Source organism: Artemia sp. Qi Xiang Cuo, chromosome 3 (genome assembly GCF_049724085.1).
Source record: "Artemia sp. Qi Xiang Cuo chromosome 3, ASM4972408v1, whole genome shotgun sequence".
Lineage (NCBI taxonomy): Eukaryota > Metazoa > Arthropoda > Branchiopoda > Anostraca > Artemiidae > Artemia > Artemia sp. Qi Xiang Cuo.
Window position 1 is genome coordinate 49,524,387 of NC_142796.1, and position 16,590 is coordinate 49,540,976.

General features: G+C 38.1%; 1 protein-coding gene across 1 annotated transcript in view; it reads right to left on the bottom strand.

The window, feature by feature from the left end:
• Positions 1–16,590, bottom strand: part of LOC148954218 (prostamide/prostaglandin F synthase-like) — a 516,813-nt gene that overhangs the window by 326,818 nt on the left and 173,405 nt on the right. The window lies entirely within an intron of this gene.

Sequence of the window (16,590 nt, forward strand, 5' to 3'; positions counted from 1 at the left end):
TATTGATGAGTTTTTAGCTGATTTTTTTAAAGTGGATAATAGCACAGTTGAGCTGGTAGACTTGAGCCAAAATACACTACAGCTTTTAAACGAATTAACTGGGAACCCTTCTCCTCCTCCTCCTCCAGCCTTCGATACCCTACCCAATCTACTTCTAACACCTTAAGTGTAGCTTACACCATTTTTTTTTTAACACGTGGGAGGTGGGGATTATATCCCCGCGGGGGAGGGGGGGATAACTCTCCCCGATTTTCACTTGGCCAACATAATTTTAAATGCAATAGATGTTTACACTGCGACGTTTGGTGATCCCTTTAATTCACTAATGGGGGAAAATTTGTTTTTGACCCTGTAGAAACTGTGCATGCCTATGTAGATAAAATTCGTGCACTTCTGGAGAACCAAATTCAATTGTGGGGGAGGGAATCAATTAAGGTTTCTATTGTTTTAAAAGTGTTCTATTTATATGAGGGGAAAAGTGAAGTTTATTATAATTATGTAAAGTCCGAGATGCGTTTGGTTTAGTCGAATTTGGAAAATTTTGAGGGATCTTTCATAGATTGGCTAAATCAAATTATAACGCATCTTGAGAACTTTAATGAAAACAGTAGTGGGTCTCTAGTTCTTTTTGTTGAAAATTTAAGTGTAAATATTTGTAAATTTAAGAAAGATTTTATTTTAAGAGGGGGGCATGGGGGATGAAAGGGTACAGTTTTAAAATATAATCCAGATCTAGAAGGTTGTAAAGGTGTCCAGCGGATCTGTTTTGAAACAGGTCAAAAGTGTTTCAGATATGCTTTCCTCATATCAGCATTCGAGCCTCTAGCTCGGGACGCTACCATGACGAATTTAGACTATTGGGCTGTGCATGGGAAGGACGGGTCCGATTTCCCCATTGTAGATTTTTCTTGTTTAGAGGGGAAATACCCAGTAACGCTTCGATCTATTGATATTTTTGAAAGGGCTAATGCCCACTTAAATATCGGCGTTACTGTGGTTCAATACGAAACTGAATTTGAGGATGGGGTTCGTTCTAAAAAGAGGAGGTTGGTCTTCCCTGTAAGGAGCCCGTCAAGTGATTTGGTCAGACATTGGGTTTGGTTGTTATACACACCATCTAGTGACCCTGCCAATTCAATTGGCCATTTTAATCCGATTACAGACATTAGTAGAGTTCGGGGGGGTGGTAAGGATCAGGGGGAACGTTTCTACTGTCCAACATGCTTGTCACAATTCTGTAGTGATATGAAACTACGGGATCATATGAAGCATTGTAGCCGGCATGGCTCTCAGACAGTGGAAACGGTTTCAGGGGATAGGGTCATTTTACGCTTCAAAAACTTCCGGAACGCCCTTCTCCAGTGCAACAAAATATCTTTAGACTGTGAAGCTAAGCTGGTGGAGGTGAATGACCCCCAATATCCAAATCGCGTCAAAGAACATCAGGCTATTGCAGTGTCATATGGTCACGCACAAAGAGATAGTTCTAACAACATGCGGTTGTTAGAAATAGTAGAAACATTGGATGAGGGGCCCGAGTGCATGGTCAAGGCACTGACTAAACTGATTGGCACGGCTAATGGTGCTATTTCTCGTTTGAGAAATACTCATTATCCAATGGTGTTGTCCGCAGAGGATCCTCTCGCGATTAAAAATCAAAAAATCTGTTGGGTATGTAAGGGTGAGTTTGAAGAGGGGGATAAGGGGACTAAAGGGAAAAGAGGGGGAGGGGGAAAGTCAGAGATCATAATCACTTGTGGCAGGTAATATCCTCGGGGGGTAGTAATTTTAGGGGGTTGCGCATCAATCGTGTAATTTAAATGTTAGCCAGAAGTTTTTTATCCCTGTTTTCATTCACAACTCTAATTATGACTTAAAATTTATTTTACCGGCAGTGGCACGTATGCATAGGGAGGGATGGGGAGTAGAGTGTCCATGGGTTAATAGTTCATTTACTTATAACATTATTCCCTAATCGGTCGAGAAGTTATTGCTTCTTGAACTGAAATGGCAGGCAGTGGATAATGGGCATACGTGCTGGAATAAAATCAGGTTTGTAGAGTCCTTTAGTTTTTTCCCCAAGGCATTGAGTCAATTCATTCAAGTGAAAAAAAGCGACAATTTTGATAGCTTTCCCTTGCTTAAACAGCACTTTCCAGACAGTGAAATGTATGACCTGTTGACCTGCAAAGGTATATACGCATACGACTATTACTGTTCTGGCGCTCGCTTAAGTGAGGTGAAACTACCTCCAATTGAAGCTTTTTACAATTCACTGACCAACAGTGAATGCACAGCCGAGGAGTATGAGTTTGCCAAGAAGGTGTGGTCCAAGGGGGATTGAAAAAATGGGTCGGATTATTGTAGACTGTACTTGGCCAGTGACGTTCTAACTCTGTTGGATATAGTCTGTAAGAACACAGACCAAATCTATTCAGAGTTCGGGTTAGATATAGGCTATTATTTTTCTACAACCCATTTAGTGATGGATTTAATTTTAAAAATTAGCAGGGAGGAAATAGGCCTAATCACCGATGTAGATCAGCACCTTTTTGTAGAGCGTTCAATGAGGGGAGGGTATGTTTTTCATGGGGACCGCGTCTTATCAACCAATCCGAGCGGACAAAACAGCACCGGTCCAAAGTCAAATGCAGTGTTCTTGGACATGAACTTATTGTACCCCTCGGCAAGGTCCCACTATTCTTTGCCTTCTGGGAACTATCAATGGCTAGAGAATCCTTGTGAGTTCCCCGACATTACCACCGTCGAGGACAACGGGCCACACGGAGGGTTCTTTGAAGTTGACGGTCACATTCCGCTGGCGCTTCACGACTCAGTCAAAGATTTTGTCTTTCCCTGTATCAATCGGCCCGTGAGCAGGGACTCTCTGAGCCCCTACAATCGTTCATTGGTTGAGGATATGGGGATGCACTGGACTCCCTCCAAACAGAAACTGATTGCTGATTTGGACCCTAAAGAGAATATTATTGTTCACCATGTGCTTTTGCATTGGATGGTGAGCAATGGCTTCAAGATCACCAAAATAAATAGGGTCCTACAGTTCAATCAGCGACCATATTTGAAATCGTTTATCGATACTTTTGTCGACAAACGCTCTAGGGCAAATTCATAGGTGGAGAAGGAAATTTATAAGCTCATCCTAAATTCAGCGTTTGGCAAAATGTGTGAAAGTGTTCGTATTAGATCTCGCTGCGACGTCGTGACTGACCCTCTAGAGTGCGCACGAATTATTGCCCATCCCAATTTTACATCATTCACGAGCATAGAGACTGGCATTGTTCTTCTACACAGGTGTAACCAAAATGTGGTACTGAACAATAATATTGCAAGCAGCATTTCAGTACTGGAAATTTAAAAAAAGCTCATGTTGTCGTTCTTTTAACATGTGTGCAAGGTGCAATGGCCACGGGAGGGGGAGGTTAAAGTTTACTATGGTGATACAGATTCTCTGCTGTTAAAGGTAAATGGGGCTGAAGATTTATTGGGTGATTTTGCAAAATGGGGTGCACATCAGCTCGCGGATGGATTTCACCAACTGGAATCCATCTCTCTACCCCGAGTTGGTGAAACGTCAAGCCCCCAACATGCTATTAATGTTAAAATCAGAGACGGGGAGTAATTTGATATCCAAGGGAGTGTTCCTGGGCCCCAAAGTCTATTGCGTGGAAACACAGGGTGGGGAAGAAAAGCAGGCATGTAAAAGGGTGCCTACACACTTTGTAAAGAGCAATTTCGACCTGAGCGTGTACAGAGACTGTGTAGAAAGTAGTCTAGTTCCAAGAGAATAAGTACTTGCAATTTGCTCTTTACAGTATAGAAATTTTACTGCAAGATTAGAGAAAAATGTAATGTCGTGTATATCCGACAAGGTCTATGTGCTTGAGAAAGGTGTGACTGTCCTACCTCATGGCCACTACCGTATTTCAGACTGAGTTGAATGCATAGACTATCGCAATCAACTTGGTCTGGATAAATTAACCTAATCTGACTAACCACTAACCACCACCAACCTGTTCATAAATTAAATGCTCAACCTGTTCATAAATTAACTAACCTGACAATCTAACCACCTTAACTCTACCTCATCTAACCCAATTACTAACCATCACTAACCCATCCACTAACCTGTAGCAGTAGCAGTGACGACAACTATTCTTTTTCCATCGCGGTTCCCGGGGGGTGGGGGTCCCGTCCCGCCGCCGCCCCGGGGTGTTGGGGGTCCCGCCCGTAGCCAGCCCACCTGCGGACCCGCGGTCCCCGGGGGATGGGGGGATCACTCCTTTCAATTTACCGTAATGTTCAACTGTGCTAGTTCCATGGGTATTTTCAAGTGTTTTTCTGTTTTTGTTGTTGTACAGAAAAGTGTGTGTTTGTTTGTACAGAAAAGTGTTTAAAGACAATAAGTGCTTTAAAAGATGGACAGAAAAGTGCTGTTGATTGACAGAAAAGTTTTTTTTAAGACAATAAGTGTTGATGATGGACAGAAGTGTTTTTTATAGAGCGTTATCATTGCCGTGTTCATGTTGAACAAATAGAGTTTTCATGTTGACCATGAAACTATGTCTACTGTTCTTGTTGAACAAGTGTTATTCTTATCGTTGCATTTCACGTTGACTACAAATATTTGTTTTCATGTAATGTTGAAATAAATGCTGCCGTGAAATATTGTTTTTTTGTTGTTCTTGAATAGATAGATCTATGGGGAAAATTACTACTTATTAATTGGACACGTATGATTTACAGTTAGTCATAGTCCGACTGTTGTCCCCAACAGCAGCATGTATCAATTTAAAACACCCTTCAGATCATTTCTGTGTGGGCCCTCAATATCAGGGAAAACAACACTTTTAGCAAAAATAATTCAAAATTGCGATAAAATGTTTTTGCAGAAGCCGAAAAAAATCTACTATTGCTATAGTATTTGGCAGGAGTCCTATGATCAAATAAAAGTTATTGCCACAACCATATCAATACAATTCATACGGGGACTAGATGTTTTCAATAGTATTGAATCGAACTCGTGGTTGATTATTGATGATTTGGCTGAATCCATTGAACAGTTCTCACAGGAAATGCTACAACTGTTCACTGTTCGCTCCCATCATGAACATATTTCCGTTACTCTGGTTCTACACAATCTGTTTCATCAGAGCAAATGTATGCGAACCCTTGCTTTGAATTGCACCGTCTATATTATCTATCGAGTTGTTCGTGATTCTAGCTCACTCATAACTCTCAATAAGCAGATATACCCTGGCGCCCCTAAAATTTCTGTTGTCTGCGTACACTCAGGCGACTAGCAAGCCCTACGGTTACATTTTGCTGGATCTTAATCAGAGCACGCCCGAGGATCTACGTGTAGTCACCGACATTTTCAACAATGAAATTACAGTATATCTTCCGGTGAACAGTAGAAAAGGCTATTAGTTGCCATTATGACACTGAAGAAACTACACGAACAACGGCATTTATTTTCCGTTTTAAGCACTTCAAAACCATCTGCTTAGAAAGCCCATACTCAAACATGGGGTTGGCACTGATTTCATTAATCTAATATCTGAACTTTGTTTAAATTTAACTGAGGGCAATGTTCAACTGCCAGAAGGTTTTAGACAACAGACAAAGCAACATCGTTCCACTGTACGCGCCTTGGCTTTTCAAAACAAGGGGAAAAATTTAAAAGAAAACGGCTCCTTCAAGCGGGCGGTAGCTTTTTCACACTTTTACTGCCAACAATTGCAGGACTTGTAAACAGTTTTCTCTAGAGAATGGCTAAACCCTATAAATTGACGCCATTTGAACTTGTCATCTCACCCGTCGAACATTTTGAAGACAATCTAGGCAAATTCAATAGTGATAAGAATATTGCCGATGACAAAAAACTGCTTTTACTTCAAGATGAATTGCAACGTGTGGACAAACATAAACCTTATCGTGAGAGACCCACCGTGCGCACTGATCCCTCTAAACAGGAAACATCTCCTCAAGATTCTGCAGCATGCAATCAAAGGAGAAGGAATTGAATTCAATTGTATTGAAAATTGGAAATCTATTACCGGTGTCATATAGAGAACAAAGTAAAAAAGTTTTATCATATCTCATGCCGGAAACTGGCGATCAGGTTCAAGTCGATAGCATAGGGAAACGAGTTATAATTCAAGGAAAACGTTATAATCTAGTTGATTTAATTTGTGAAATGGTGACAAATCGTAAAGGACTCTTATCCTTTGACGATAATCTATACACCTTTCTGTGTGTATCAAACTTTACCAAAAGTCTTATTGGCAATAAGCAAATTCTAAAGAAACTAAGAGAATATAGTCCTCCTCAACACCAACAAACCATTTAATAAAGAAGAAGAAGATTCAATATTTGAAGATACTAGTCAGCACCATTGATTTTATAACACCTGGGGTTGATAGTAAAAACCAACGACGAATTGTTTCGCCCTCCAGTGTGCAACAGTGAATTGATGATTTCACTACATTCTGGCACTCAAAATGGATGAAGTTTTGAAATGTATCAATGAAAACGTTGTCGAGGTGGGGCGTTTAAGTGCCCCCAAAGTGCTTTCTAAAGCTGTCTCCGGCGCCACATTGAAAAATGCAAAAGAGTATCTAGAAAATGAACCGAGTTACACACTGCATCGGAATCACAGGCTTCGCAGTAAACAATATCGACAAACTTAAGCCTTTTTCCCTCTGCATATAATGCAAACGGATCTTTTAACTTTAGACGCAATTCAACGACGTCACAATTCGCCCTACACATATATTCTGGTGGCAATTAGTATCTATAGTCACTATGCCTGTGTAATTCCACTGCAATCATAGAGTGGTGTTGAATTTGCTCGGACCATTGAAAGTATTCTAGAACAAAATTCGTATAGAAAAATTCAATTGGATCTTGGCAGTAAATTTGTAAATCCCCAGGTGCAAAAGGTTCTTTTGAAATATAGTACAATACTATATGATAGTCACAGGCCGATAACGGCTGCATTGGCTGAACGATTAATAAGAACGATTCGTCTATTAATTTAAAGATATTGTACATTGAAAAATACACCCGCATTTATTCATGATTTAGATAAAATCATGTTGATTTATAATCAACGACCCCATCGATCTCTGTCCAACTCAAGCCCTCGGGATGTTCACTACAATGAAAATACATTTGATGCTTTTCTAAAGCAATACTCCAAGGGTGAAACGATAGACAATGAAGAAGAAATTCAATGTTGGTGATACTGTTCGAATTAATAGAACCACTAGTATTTTTGAAAAGGAGAATTACTTATGATCCACTGAACTTTTTAAAGTGGCGAAAATCCTAGACACCAAACCCATAACTTATCGTCTGCGAGACACCAAAGATGAAGAGATTCTCGGCCGTTTTTATGACTATGAATTACAAAAAGTTAGAAACACTTGTGAAATCTATCAAATTTAAAGGATATTAAAGACTCGTACTCGCCAGGGTAACAAACAGGTACTTGTTCGGTGGCTAGGATATAACTCTGATTTTGATCCTTGGATCAGTGTTGAAGATATTGACAATGCCCCATGATTTCTATGTAACATTTACATCCAACGTCTCTGATCCTATCTACAACGATTTGAATAGGAGAAGTTGTTTTTGGACGAAGCTCTACCCCACCATCAAATTCTACTGTGCGTATGAATTGAGTCTTGTCTACTGTATTCTCAAAAAGACCTTTGACATCCTGAAAAAAGGTCGTGTGTATGATATAAAAGCTATACCATTCGATTGGTAACTCTTTGTCGAGTGATCGAATGGGTTGAAACACTTAAATCTAGATGAATATCCACATGTCGAATTGACATATATGGAATATGACCTGGTATGACATGATTTATCGTCGTACAATCAATAGAAAGAATCTCCATATCGTAGGAATGATGCATTTCATTTTAATTATTCAATGGAGACACGATAGGATTTACATTACCTCACCTGTTGCCACTGAAATAAGTTATTCTCAATGATAATCTGAGAGACGTTCTTGGCTTTAAACAGAATATGATCAATGGGAAAAACGCTGGCACCGTTTACAGGATGGATCAAGTTATTTTCGCTGATTATCCACCTGGTTTCGCCTCAGACTCTTGCATATTTCTTTACGCATCCTTTGTGGAAACATCGCGAGTTGGTAATTCAAATGTCCCCCTCCTACGTGTTCTTGAACGAAAAACAACCCATGAACATGTTCATCACTATAATATAAAGCATCTTCAGTATGTTCCAGTAAACACTTCGTATTTGGAACTCTGTCAGTTAACACTAAGAAGTGAATTGGATGATCCTCTAGCAATAACAAAAGGTTTAGCAGTGATTACATGTCATTTTCGACCCATTGTTGACGACACCAGCACCACCTAAAATGAACAATAGAAGAATTCCATTTGTCTGTCCCGATATCGATTGCTATGTTGGTGCTCTGAGTCCACGTCAAATGGGTCATGGATTGGACTACTACAAGGGGCGTACTACAATGTCTGGCTATGGTCTTGGTAGCTGGTTTGCTAGGCTATTTCGTTCTGCACTACCCCTTGCCAGAAAATATCTTGTACCTGCTGTATCAAATTTTTCTGCCTCAGTGATACAAGACTGGAGGTCGGGTAAGAACTTCCACGAGAGTGTTAAGGAAAATATTATATCTTCAGCAACAGCCGTTGGTGAGCAATTAAAATCTCAGCAAAATGGGAAGGGATTGAAAAGGATGCGTGCGTGTCATTCACTCATCAGTCTCTACCCAGGCGGGAAGCGAAGGACATCAACAAGGACTTTGATGAATAAAACTAGGAAGACCAATGAGAAGAAGAAAAAAAAGGAAAAGATTGTTAGATCAAAGAAGGATTTCTTCTCTTAAGATGACTTATCTCCCCCACAAGGAATCACATCCACCAATCAGTTCCTCATTGAATTTGTTCACTGCTGAAAATGTTGATGTCAGTGTCAAGTATGACTACTATGAACAATTTCACCCCCAACAACCCCACTCGGAAAATATACACTTTCAAATATTTTCCAATGAAGACTATTTCATTGATTTGTCACCAACATTTATTGATTTAAATGTTTCGGTGAAGAAAAAGTCAGATAGTAAAACTGCAACTGCTGGCAATGGTCTCTCCTATGAAAACTTTATTCTACACAACCTGTTCAAACATATTAATGTATTTATTAATGGAACATTGGTGAGGACTAGCAATAATTTATCCAACTATGCAAGCTACCTGCAATTTATGATGATGACACTAAAGGCATATAAGGAGTTGAGAGGACAGTCATTGGGTTATGAATATCGATCAGGTGTTGATACTGACGGTGAGTTAACTACTGCAGTGACCCAGGAGTATCATCTAGTTGGAAAATTAAATCATGAGATATTCAATATATCCCAATGGTTACCCTACAATGTCAAGATTGACATAAAGTTGCAACTGGCCCCATCGAATTTCATTTTGAGAAAAACGCTTCCTGCAGCACCCGATGCAAATGTCATTATCACATCGGCAATTCTCCACGTCCGAAAACAACAGGTTATGAGCTCTGTTGCATTGGCAGTGGAAAACCTAAGAGCCAATGGTAACAACATTAAAGTTCTTGTCCCCCATACGATCACCAATCAACGTCACATTGCCACCGGCTCTCGTAGCTATACCGATTCATCATTTATCAATGGAGAAATCCCATCAAAATTGCCTTTGGCGTTTGTGAAGAGTGGCAGTGCCGTTGGATCCTGGACTGAATGCCCACATGATTTTAATTTTTTCGGTCTATTTAGCCTTGTGTGCAAAGTGAATGGTATTCCACTGTACACTCTATCATTTGACAAAAAATACTATAGAACTCTGTATGAGTTGACCATGCAATCCCTAGATCATGACTCCCAACTATTTGAAAATGGAATAACCGATTCAATGTTTTCAAAAAATCATGGCGTAATTGTTTGGGACTTGTCGGAGACCCAGGATATGAGCATAGTACGAACAGAGAATGTACGTTTAGAGTGAACATTAGCCAATGCTTTGACTGAGAGTATCACGCTAATATCATTGAGTCAATTTGAAACCTATTGGGAAATCACACCAGACGGCAGTGTTCTACTAGACCTAGCACCATGAACACAAACCAAATAATCAACGTATTTAATATGATCCTTGCATATCCCAGTACAAGTCCTATTGCATACCATCGGACTTCATTGAAAAAATTCCAAGTGTTAACAATACCCTAATCATTGTTAATAGCAGTCCATCGACTTTGAACACAAGCCATTGGCTATGCATCTTTCTAACAGTGAAGAATATTGATCCTCTTGGCCTATCGTATAAATTCTACACTCCATACATCAGCAACTTTATTGAAAGCAGTGGAAAAACTATTATTCAAAATCAACGAAGAGTACAGGATTTAACGACTATGACATGTGGCTTTCATGCTCTACTCTTTTTCATGTTCAAATGTCGTGGCTATACTTACAAGCAGTTTCTTGACATCTATGCTGACTTACCTCGATTGAACGACTTTCTAGTTGAAAATATAATTACAAGCGTGTTTAATTTTTATATTAGTGCCATACTAATAAAATTTTATAAAAGTGTATGTGAAATTTTTTATTAATAAATGAAAAATGTATGTACATGATAAAAACGACTTTTCTAATCTTTAGATTTCATCTTCTACAACGTATAGGTATTTGTCGAGAACAACTAATGCGGGTAGATTATCTGAATTCATAGTATACTGATCCTGATGTGCTGCAATGTGAGGGTCGCATTTTCTACAGTAGAGTGTAACTTCACTCTTGTCATATCTCTTTGTATAGTCAATGATGCTGTTCATATTCATTCTGTAGAATTCACCTGTTTCAAATTGCTTATTTGAAACAGTATTACAAACAGTGTCCTCAGGTGGCGAATCACATTCTCTCACAGCCATATGCAAATCAGTAGGCTTATCATCACAGTAGCCATTGACTTCACAACGATGAAGTAGAAATCAAATTATTTTGTTGTTCCAACAGTTGAATCGCTGACCCGACTCCTCCTCCCAGAACAATCTAAAACCATGACGATACCAATCTCGTAGCAGTAAACTAAAATCACGCTTAGGATTCTTTCCAATCATACCAGGATATGTATTCTCCCACTGATTACATTTATCGTAGTGGCAATTGGAGCATAGGTGCCCTCTAGGATGAGAGTCACACACCTCTTCGAGACAGGAATTACAACCTCTAATTTGTACAGCATATCCTCTATGCAATTTACACACGTTGCATAATCTGCACTTTTCATCATACTCATCAATCATTGTGCAATTCTCACAGGATGACCAGCTGTCCAGTGTTTACATGCATAGTGGACATGTATGGAACACTTCTTCATGTGTTGACACCCTCACTGCCACAATGAAACTGAGCCAGCAACAACAAAAAATTGAGTGGGATAGAGAGATAGAGAATAAATCTTCCTTGAACACCATCTTTCTCATGAGAAAAAAGTCTTAAATTTCTAAACTAGTGTTTAAAAGCATATCCGCAATATCATTTTGCCGTGTCGTGATTAATATATCAATAAATTGTGTAAATACATCTTTCTAACGATGCGTAAATAGCGTACAAAAACCTGATCGTGGAAAACACGTTTCCATTCAATCAGAAATTATTCCCCGAGAAAATACCTTCCTTTGAATAGACAGCTCAAGAAAATGTTCATTTTGAGTCAAATGTTTCTTTATAAACACAAGATTCTCCATGATTCGCTCTTTCTCAAATCTATCCATTTTTTAGAGTCCTAACACTCTCACAACCAACTTCAGACTAACCAGAATTTTTTTTCTACTCTAAAAATATACGCTAGTCTACTATAGAAAGAAAAACATCTTTGATTTAGAAACAATTTTGTTGAGCATAATTACAACAATAATAATCACTGATTCAATTTGTTTTCATCAATATATTTCACTAGTGCATCTATTGCTACCTGAAGTCTATTTATAAGCACAGTATTCAGTTTCGCAGGAAAGTATATTTCTTCCTCCAATATAAATTTGTTTAATGATTTTACATATTTAGGAAGTATGTCAGCCAATTCATGGTAAAGTCGACACCCTCTTTGAACTCCCAAAGGAATATTTTGTAGTGGTATATCTCTGCTGCTGCCGGATCCATCAGCAAGCTTCAATTAGGTAAATGCTCCACTCATTTTCATCAGTGATATCGTCTCAAGTAAACTGTTATCCCCGTGAATTCAGTTCTCTTACTAATATGAATTACAACGAAAATAACTCATTTTATTCGAATCCAATTACCAATCAAGTTATCGTATATGGAGTAACCTCCGCTCTCTCTGATTTGGCCCTAAAAAATGGGTGTTGCCTCAAAAACCAGTCTGGTTGTGTTATATAATCTCAATTATACTCTCAAAACGTGTTTGTTCACTTTATAGGTATATAATATAAAAGGTTTGGTCGCTTTTTGCAATGTGCATGTCAAACTGCACTGTATATTCTTGTAGGTGTGAAACTGCACTTTATATTCTTGTATGCGTGAAACTGCACTGTATATTCTTGTAGGCGTGAAACTGCACTGTATATTATTGTAGGGTTGAAATCAGCACTGTATATTCTTGTAGGTGTGAAACTGCACTGTATATTTTTGTAGGGTTGATATCTATTATATAGATACTACTGGCGTGTGAGGGGGCTAGGTGCTCTCCAATCTTTTTGGTCACTTGAAGAGAGCCCTAGAACTTTTAATATCCGTTCGAATGAGCCTTGTCCTGACTTCCTAGGACAATTGGTTCGAAAAGATCACCCCTTGAAAAAACATAAAATAAACACGCATCTGTGATCTTTCTTCTGGCGAAGAATACAAATTTCTCCTTTTACTTAAATAGAAACTTGAACCTCTATAGTTGGGTTCTCTGATACGCTGAGCATGATGGTGTGATTTTCATTAAGATTACTTGACTTTTTAGGCTGATTCCTTCTTTTTGAAAATCAGACAAATTTTCTCAGGCTCGTAGCTTTTAATGGGTAACGTTTAACGTAGCGAATGTTATATTTTTGGAATCATAGGTAGTGCAATAGTGCTGCCTAAGTAAAGAACGATGTTGGCACAATAAATATTTTTTTTTTGTGGTCTTAGACCAGGGCATTTCGTATCGAATGAGTTGTCGTAGAAACTTCGAAAAGGGCTCACTCGATTGGAAATTGGAGTGGCTAGGACCGATTTTAATAGTCGGAAGTGATTGGAGGGCAACTAGCCCATTTTTAGCCCATATTTGTTTTTTGTTTTTTTTTCAGGGGTGCTCGTATCGATCCAGTGGTCGTAGAATATCGTGGGAGGACTCATTGGAACGAAAATTAAAAGTTCTAGTTCAAGAGCGAGGTATTGACTATGGACGAGCCCCATATTATACGTAATAAAAATATACGAATATAGAAGTTCGTTACGTAAGTTAATTCGTATGTTACGAATATTTATTACTAATAAAAACGTTCGTAAATAAAATCAAACAACTTTCGAGAAAGCCATTTAACCAAAAAAAAATAAAATTAATATGTAAATTTCGTTTTAATTATTCAGGTACGGTGAGCCAAAATCAAAACCTGCATTAATCCATAAACGTTGAAAAATTATTTCTAAAAAACAAGTTTTTGTAACTGAAAGTAACGAGCGACATTAAAACTTAAAACGAACAGAAATTATTCCGTATATGAAAGGGGCTGTCCCCTCCTCAATGCCTCGTTCTTTACAATCAAGTTTGACTCTTTCTCACTATTCTATTTTTTGAAACAATAAAAAACTTTATTGTAAAGAGCGAGGCGTTGAAAAGGGGAAAGCCCCTTTCATTTACGGAATAATTTCTGTTCGTTTCAAGTTTTAATGTCGCTCCTTACTTTCAGTTAAAAAAACTTTTTTATTTTTTATTTAATCAGTGGTAATAGTTATAGTAGTAGTGGTATTAGTGGTAACAATGGTAGTATTAGTAGTAGTAGTAGCGTACGAATATTGTCTGTTTCGTTAATTGATTATCTCCCTTATAATTTACTGAAAGTTCTAATATAATATAATAAGTCATTCTTGAGTTACGCCCTTTTGAAAACCCGAATGCACATAACGAGTTTTGATTTAGTTAACACCCCCTCGACATTCCCTGAGAGGCTTATGTAAATGCCCTTCGTCTTTTTAAAAATCAAAAGTCAAACATACCCACCTTTTTCAATAACATATTTTATATATAAGCAATGGACGAACTGCCTAACTTGTCGCCCTTGCCCCGACGGCTGTAAGAGGGGGGGGGTGTAAAATCCCGAAAGGACATAATTACTGGACCATTAAACTTTGCCGAACAGAGTGGCTATCTAAAAATTTGATTCGACGTTTTGGGGGAAATGCTGGGCGTGAGGAGGGGTGGTGGTGGCTAGTTGCCCCTCTTACACTTTTGACTCTTGAAAAGGGCACTTGAACTTTCAATTTCCAATCGAACGAGTTCTTTTTGAAGTTTTTATGCCTGAAAAATCCATAATGAATTTAGGGCCTTATATACTATTAAATAAAAAAAAACAAGTTTTTTAAACTGAAAGTAAGGAGCGACATTAAAACTTAAAACGAACAGAAATTATCCCCTATATGAAAGGGGCTGTCACCTCCTCAACGCCTCGCTCTTTATGATAAAGTTTTTTATTGTTTTAAAATATAAAGTTGTGAGACAGAGTCAAACTTTAGCGTAAAGAGCGAGGCGTTGAGGAGGGGACAGCCCCTTTCATATACGGAATAATTTCTGTTCGTTTTAAGTTTTAATGTCGCTCCTTACTTTCAGTTTAAAAAACTTGTTTTTTTTATTTAATTTCTGATCGTTTTTTAGTTAATGCAGCTTTTATTTACATAAAAATTTTACTTTTCTTTTGCTAAATGGATGTCTTTACAAATTAACTTACGTAACTAACTTCTATATTCGCATATTTTTCTTCTGGTAAAAAATACAAAGTTGCAGCTTTTTGCAGATATGAGCTTGAAACCTATGTAATAGGGTTTTCTGATACGCTGAATCTGACGGTGTGATTTTCATTAAAATTCTTTCACTTGTAGGGGATGTTTCCCCCTCTTTAAAAAATCGAGTAAATTTTCTCAGGCTCGTAGCCTTTGATGAGTAATACTAAACTTAATAAAATTTATATATTTAGAATCAGCATTATAAACAAATTCTTTTGATTCATTTATTGACATCAAAATTCCGTTTTTAAAAGTTTCGATTACTATTGAGCCGTATCGCTTATTTTTTTATTGTTTTTTTTATTACGTATATGTTATTACGTATACGAGGGGCTTCTCCCCTTAGTCAATACCACGCTCTTTACGTTAAAAGTTAAAAAAAAATTTGATTAACAAACCCCTGAATCACAAAGACCGTTTAATTAGAATAGATAGCTCTTTTGAAAGCACTTAAAAAAAACCTGTAGCGTAAAGAGCGAGGTATTGACTTGGGGGAGAACCCCCTCACATACGTTATAATTTCTGTTCGTTTTAAGTTCTAATATTCCTTCTTACATTTCAGTTTAAAAAACTTGTTTTTTTTATTTAATTTCTGATCGTTTTTTAAATAATTCTTGGAAACCCGGCACCCCCTTCATCGAACTTTCCCTTCCCCAAAAGAAACAACCACTATAGCCCTCTGCTCCAGAGTAACCCCCTCCTCTAGCCCCCCCCCTCCAGAAAAAATACTTCCTGAAAATGGTTGTATACTTCCCAATAACCAATAAATAATGCTGGCAAGTCCGGTGCCCCCTTCATGGCAATTTCCCTTCCCCCATGAAAACTTCCTTCATGAACAGATCCTCCAATATAACCCACGAGCCCCCCCTCCCAACCACAGCCCGCAAAAAAAAACACCGTAAAAAATCTGTATAATTCCCAAAAAACCAAACTATATTTTAACAATGGGTAAAGTTAATAACTTTTATCCCTCCCTCTGGGAACTTCGGGGGATTAAGTCATCCTAAAAGACATATTTATCATATTTTTGACCATGCTGAACAAAATGGCTATCTCAAAATTTTGATCGGGTGACTTTGGGAAAAAAATAAGCGTGGGAGGGGGCCTAGTTGCCCTCCATTTTTTTTGGTCACTTAAAAAGGCCACTAGAACTATTAATTTCCGTTCTAATGAGCCCTCCCACGACATTTTAAGACCACTGGGTCGATATGATTACCCCTGGGTAAAAAAAAAAGCAAAAAAAAACAAATAAACACGCATCTGTGATCTTTCTTCTGACAAAAAATGTAAAATTCCACATTTTTGCAGATAGGAGCTTGAAACCTCGACAGTAGGGTTCTCTGATACGCTGAATATGATGGTGTGATTTTCTTTATGGTTCTATAACTTTTAGGGGGTCTTTCCCCCTTTTTTGAAAATCAGCCAAATTTTCTCAGGCGCGTAACTTTTGATGGGTATCACTAAACTTGATGAAAGTTATATATTTGAAATTAGCATTGAAATCTAATTCTTTTGATGTAACTATTGGTATCAAAAACACG